At 36.4% G+C, this 7,277-nt stretch overlaps 1 long non-coding RNA gene across 1 annotated transcript in view; it reads right to left on the reverse strand.

Annotated features, from left to right (window-relative positions):
• LOC117244589 overlaps positions 1-7,277 on the reverse strand; it is a 22,316-nt gene that overhangs the window by 11,147 nt on the left and 3,892 nt on the right. The window lies entirely within an intron of this gene.

Below are 7,277 nucleotides of genomic sequence, written 5' to 3' on the forward strand. Positions count from 1 at the left end.
TTCAAGTAATGCATTTAACTTGAAATAGAAATGAACTCTTATTTTTATTTTTCAGGAAAAGCTAAAATACTATTAGAAAAGTGAGAATAAATGTTCTTTTTTAAAGCAAAGAGCAAAACCAACCAGTCAGTTTCCTGAATGCAATCTGTGTGATTAATGTGTCTCGAAATACAGACATTTCTATAAAATATTAATCACTTCACTTCTGGACTGTATTAAATTACATTTAGCAATTCTGATATTCCTTCCATAGATTTTATGAGCAAATAATATTTATTAAAATTTTTCATTCTGTAAACCACTTCCTGCATAATTTGACTCTTTTTGCTGAAAAATCTGATTTGTTTGCCAGGCAAAATAGAAGTTTAAAGGAGCATCCTAGGAGAAGAGACGACTTTTGTGAGCAGGAATTCAAGGAATGTACTTACTTTTCTTATAGCTATAGTGCACAAAATTTCAGACACGTGATTGTTGAAGAGTGACTGATTTTTAAAAAACATATTGCTTTTATAACAGGATATAATCATTGTAGCTTCTCTAATTAAAATTATTTACATAGGAAAGCCTGTATTAAAGTTATGAATACAGTTTAAATGCTTGATGTATCTCATAGCACCCAGAATTATTGAAATGTGTTGAATTTTCTATTTTACTAAAAAGAAAAATTCCCCTAATTGCAAAAGTAATGTTGTGCCATATTAGTTGCTTGATGTAATAAGGTGTCTAATACACAAATACATCTATCACTTGACACGATTGTTTTCCTTTCAGTCTTATAAAGACGAAACTTGATAAAGAAGGATTAGATTATAAGAAAACAAAATGGCAATAATGATACCTAGTGTTTAGCAAACACCGTATTTTCTCTTATTCACGTGTTCAGAGACAGAGAGGAGTGCCACACCTCTTTCATGTGCACAACAGATTCACTGTCAGACAAGGAAGAAGTTGGCAGGCTCATGAATACGCTAAAGGAGGAGAGCAGCTGTTCAGCAACAAAACCTTGCTAGCAGAGCCTTTCAGCCAGTTGTTGGACCATTTGACGTGGTGCTTGTGTGAGTGTGCGCACGCGTATGTAACTGGAAAGGCAGGGAAGCAGGGAAAAAAGCTTGCAGTGGAAGCACTGATTGTCATGTTAGCTAGGTAAATATGTAACTTTTATAAGTGATAGGTATTTTAAGATTTTACATATGAAAGGACCACTTTGATGCGTTTCAGATATCAAATGAGAAAAATGTCTATGCTGTTGTTTATTGGGATAGCTCCCATAAATGTATATGTGCTTAAGTTATTTCTGCTCCCTAGATTAGTTGTCTTGACTGCAGTGTGTAAAATCTGCAGATGGAGAATGGGTAGAACAGGCCTGTTTTCCTGAATTGATACCAAAAAAGTGCAAAAGGAGAGAACTGAGTATCTGTTCAAGGCAATTACCATGTATTAGGAAGACATGGCTGTTCTGCATTCTTCATGCAGGCTAAAGAGCCACACATATTTTTGATCAAAAAATAGAACTCATGTGCAGGAACAATAGGTTTCCAGAGGATATCCATAGTTGTATTTCTTCAGTGTTATCCAGCTCCAAAGCATGTTCTTCACACCAAGGATTTAAATCCAAAGGTTTTGCAATTTTTTCTTCAAAATTTGGGCAGAAATTACTTTGAAAAAAAAAAGAGATGAATACACCATAATGTCAAAAATTCTATTACATGAATAAATTTTGATTTGCATTTAAATGTGTTCACATGAATCCATTAACTCATCTTACAATGACAACAAAAGATCTTTTTCCTGTTTATTGTAGGTGGATAATAACTCAGGCTTTTATTTGGCAACACCTTTTAAGACATGTTTAAGACATGTTTGCTCAACTGACTATTTTCATGCATATGTGTTTTAATGTAGCATGTAAAGTATTTGTCATAGGCATATAGAACCCATTCCAGAGTCATAGCTTAGAATCCAAGTTTTAGAAGTAAATGTTTACTGTTTTATTAACTTACTACGAGTTCAGTCTGACCTCTCCAAATGTAGTTGCACCTGACTGAATACTGGATTCATAACATTGGGCAAAAGAATATAGATCTGTATTTATTGAAAGCAATTAGCCCCTATTAGGAAAATAATGGCTTTTTTGTGTTCTTCACACTGGAAAAAAAAATAAAAATAGGAGAGCCACATACTATTGTGGTAAAAAAAACCAGAATACATATGCACAAACAGTAGATTTTCAGAAGAGATATTTGTTTGCCTTTGCCCAGGATCTAGATGCATATACAAAAGAAAAGCCTATTCTGTCTCTCAAGCCTTTAAGGCAAGATTCAGCTGCTCTTTCCACATACCTCTTTCCTATCTCTAGCTTTACATGTGGGGAGGGAAGACACAAGCACATACAGTCCTATAATTGTAATTTGTCTTGGAACTATTGCAGCTTGGTAGTTGGTGAATATTCTTTCTATGTGTTAGATTAGCTATTTAAGATAATTTCTACATAAGTAAAATACCTTTACAGGGGTAGTTGCAATAGTAGAAATCAATGATCAATGGCGCAATCACTTTGTAATTGTAATCTGTTGCTAAAATGAGCATACTCCCTACTCCTTTCCTAAGCATTTGTTACCTTTAAATCTCCTCTGATGATTGCAATTTGGAGGAATCTTCTCTTCTTTTGATACTAAAAAAACTAGTCTCTGACAACATTTCATTAGAGAAGGAAAAGTGCTTGCCCTCTAAGAAAGACTGCTTTAGAACACAATGCTTAGTAGTTTCTTTAGAAATGTAGTATTTAGCATCTTTTTCTCGTAACATCTAAACTGTTACTATCTGATAGTACAATAAGTTGGTTATTGAAATCACCTTGTTATATTCAGAATTTGACCAGAAATATTGTAGTCAAATGAAGCAATGTATTATTCATGCTTAGGTCAGCTGAACACATTTCAGCCTCACCGTGTTTGCAATCATCTTGACTAGTGTCATAATATTTTCCATCACCTCTCCCGAGGCACATTTAGCACCTTTTCCTACCCCCTTTTTAGAAAAAGAAATTCTCAGTTATAGCTGTAAAGCAAACAGGCAACTGAAATCCACCCATTTCCTAAAGCTCTATTATCCCTGAGGCATCTGAAACAAAAACATATCAATACTAATTACTTAGCAGAAAGCAATCAAGAAAGCCTTCTCACTCTCAAATCTCTCTTCTCCCTGTACTCCTATAGCCAATGTGCCTCTAAACAGAAAAGCCTGAGCTGTCTGAGAGCTCACAGGGAGACATGGTGATAGCAGAAGCAAGCCTTCTCTATGACCTTGACCCCATGAGTATTTTCTGGTATCTTCTTCTCACAGCCCTCTCCTGGTTCACCTGTGATAAGTGTAATCTCTTCTCAGCAGCTCCCAGTGCTTCAACTCACTGATTTCAACGAGCGAGCAAGCAACAGAAGAGGCGTTGTTCATACAAATCTATCCTCTCCCTTCATCAGACTGATGCCTGTACTGAAATGAGGTATCATCCATAAGTCTGTAGGAAGTGGCACCCAGTCTGGCAGCAGGGCCCTCTGTGGGCTGGGCAGGATGCTGGGAAAGGCTGCAGGGTGCTGTGGGTGCCTTGGTGCTCTGCTGCGGCCAAGGCTTCCGTAAGGCTGGGCTAGAACAGACAGGAGCTTGGGACAGGAATTAAGAGTGTCTCATTATAAGTGAAATAAACTGAAACAATCCTCTGTTTCCTCCTCTATGTTCTCTGAGCCAGATAATCACTCCTCAGTGTTCAGGTTTCATTAGTGTATATATATATATATATATACATATATATATATATATATATATATATGTGTATATATATATATGTAAGTGCTAAACCTACTCTGGAAGTTTTGTGGGTTTTTTTTCTTTCTTCTCCTGAACTAATGAATACATGTAAGGTATCTGGCTAATTTTCTTTTCCAGTTAATTTTTTAAAGAAGAATTATGGATTCCGTATTTTTTCTCAGTCTCCCTCTCATGCTCTGTTAGACCTTTCTGCACTCCGTTGGGATTTTCCAGACCCTACAAGTCATGGGTTTCATACCAGCAGAGTGGAAAACAGCAAGGCTTAGAAAAGAGCAGCCCTTCATAGCACAAAATACTGAATGTGTGAATTATGTGAATGCTTGATTTTGCATAAGCCAGGTTTATTGCAATCACTAATCATGCTCTTGATGTTTCTTTTGAAATGATAGATGATCCAAATTAATCAAAAATGGTGGTCAATGTAGTATTTAGTTTAAAAAATGAATGAAATATTTGTTTAAAAAACCACAACTCCAAAATCTGAACCCTCAAACTAAAACAAGGGTGGAGTAGGAGAAAGGTAAAGAAAGTTAAATTTTCTACCTGCTCTTTGTGTTGTCAGTGTCCTGATGATCAGAAAACCAGTAATGCTGGTGAGCTTTCCCCTCAATGCCATGGACTTATGCAGTGATGTGGGTCTCTTAGTAAGTAAATGCATTTATCTAAATGATTCCTATTAGAAACCAAACAGGCTCTCTTTAACAATATGATATGATGGTGTGAGTATTTATGCTTCTATTTTTCCCTCTCTTCCTGTATACAAGTGTTTTTACATGAAGCACAATGAATTAACATGAGCATAGATAGTAGAACAATTTCATAGTGTGTGAAGATCTTCTCACAAAGAAGGTGCTGTAACACTGATTCTTAAACTTTATGCAAAACAGTCCTTTTCCCTTGAAGTGAGACAGACCTGGCAGTTCTCCTGTTTAATGAGGGATGTTGGGGAAGAGGTCTGAAAAGCAGCTTGTAGTAAAATAATATGTGCAGATTTCATGTTCTGCAGCCACCAACAGCACATCGATTTTTGGTTCAGTACACTGGTAAGATTGCTTGTTTTGCACTTCCAAGTGCTGCAATGAAAGCAGTGATGTGGGAGTGAGGGCAATTAGGAAAATGCTGTACCCATGAGAAGTATGTGAACTGCTCATCTGTGGTTTAAAATCCACCAGTTCCAGAAGCAGGAGGAGATGTGCACTTGCTTCCCATCTGGCTTCAGATCACCAGAATCAGAGGAAATTGATGTGCAAGGCTACTAGAGATATACCAAGTGCTTACTTTATTTGGGTTTATAATCAGCCCTTAAAGTATGAGGATATTTCTATGAGGAAATCTGCTACAGGGAAAGGCTAAATTAACAATAGTCATTATAAATAACAAATGTTGCAAATCATTTATGACTTTCTTCTGAGTTTCTGAAGGTTTACTAAAACATTTCTTTGAACTGCCTTTCTGTATAATTTACAAAACACTAACCTACCTAAATTATTAATTGTTTTTCATTATTATAGCTTATTTTTATGCCTTCTCTGAGTCACTGTGCTCCCTGTATTCTACTCAGTCATTGAAAGGACTTTTAAAAATATTTCTTTTGAAATATATTCAGAAATGTTTCTGAACAATTTTAATAAAATTTTATATTAAAATACCTGGATGAAGTTGCTTTCATTTATCTTACTACTTCATTAATGACATAAAATCTTTAAGTAGCCCTAGAAATCTAAATATTATGCCCTCATAAAGGCATAAAGCTATTTGTTTTCTCATGGATTTGTAATTTTCTCACCACTTTCCCTTTGAAACTTAACAAACCTTGCTTGTCTTTTTAATACGCATCTGAAATGACCTATGGATGTATCTCTACCCAATAGTTAACATTAAACTGCAGATTTATAAATTTTAATAGAGTATAGGAAAACCACTGTGTCATGAATCTGCTTAGAACCCTGCTTGTTGGGTCATTTGACGTAATTATTGACTTTTTGTAGCTTTATGAAAAATCAAGGGGTTTAATAAGCTCTGCAATACCATAGCAAGATGCCTGCTGCAGCCTGGCAGAACTTTTGCATGCTTCCTGGAAGGCCATAAGCAAAGTGAGCTTCTGCACAGCAGATGTCCTCTGATTATGGTGATCTGATTTGAGGAAATCTACATGAAAATCAATTTCTGGCTTTACAGTCTTCCTGTGTTATATTAATTTTTGGAGGACTATTTAGGATCAGAGGAAGAAGAATTAGCCAATCTAATTCTGCCTGAAAGCCTGTTTTTTTCTTTCAGCAAGGAGTGCTTTTGGAGCTGGGGTACCTGCTGCCTTTAATCTGGCTGCTCTTTATCCTTGTGAAGAGGATCCCTCCACACCCCATGCAGCCAATGACCCTGCCAGCTGTTTCCAGCTGAGGCACTCCTCGCTGGCCTTGGACGCTTCAGGGTTGAGCTTACTGAGAAAAACTTCCTGCTATTCCCAAGCCTATTCACCTTACTGAGCTTTTTGTTTAAATTAAAATCAGGATCAAACTAATTTCTACAATCAATTCCTACATGAGAGATCTCCTATATGATGGAGCTTTACCAAAATTCTCTAATATTAATGTTTATGGTAATTCAAAATTAAGTTCTAGTTTTATGCTTGTTTCGCTTTTTTGTCCTTTCTTTCTTATTTTTTTAAACTAGGATGGGACTGCAAAAACTCTTGAGTAAATACTGCAGTTACAATGTTAAATAATTTAACATTTTTTTAATGTGGATCTATGTAAGATTAGTATTTCTACAAATATTCTTGTGTAAGGCAGTGTCCATGCTAGGCTGTTTGGTCAAATTTAACACAAAAAGGTTTAGCAATTTAGAATTTTCTCAGAAATTCAAGTTTACAGGCAATGTGTCTTTAGGAATGATCTGATGTTGTAAATCTTTTAATTTCCTAATTTTCAGACTTAAAACTTTAAGATGTGCATACAGTATGTAAAATTGCACAGAATGAACCATATTGTTATTAAATATTATGATTACAAATATAACATTCAAAACTTGGACTGTGCCAAGAATGAGGTTGCTAGTAAAATATTAATTTGTTCCTTTGTATGCATACATATAAACGATCTTTAGTAATAAATGATGCACAGAATATGCATTTCTGCGTGCACAGAAATAAGGTGTATGTGCATGATGACCACAGATGTCCCGTGGCCTGTGGTGGATAGAATAGATTAGCACCTGCTTACCAGTTCTTTTATATATGTGCCATGCCTCGCCTGCCACTGCCTGAGGAAACCCAGCTCCAGAGGCAGGAGCACCAAGCTCCTCAGCCCCATCCCTGTGGGGTTGGGGTTTGTCTACAACCCTGGAGGGCTCTGAGAGTGGGATTTCACCTCCTGCAAGCCATGTGGGGACCATGCGAGTGCCTGTGCTGCCTTGGGTTGCTTAACATGACTGCAAGCTGTGCAGAGCCCGGTGTGCCC

The sequence above is a fragment of the Parus major genome, chromosome 5 (assembly GCF_001522545.3).
Source record: "Parus major isolate Abel chromosome 5, Parus_major1.1, whole genome shotgun sequence".
Lineage (NCBI taxonomy): Eukaryota > Metazoa > Chordata > Aves > Passeriformes > Paridae > Parus > Parus major.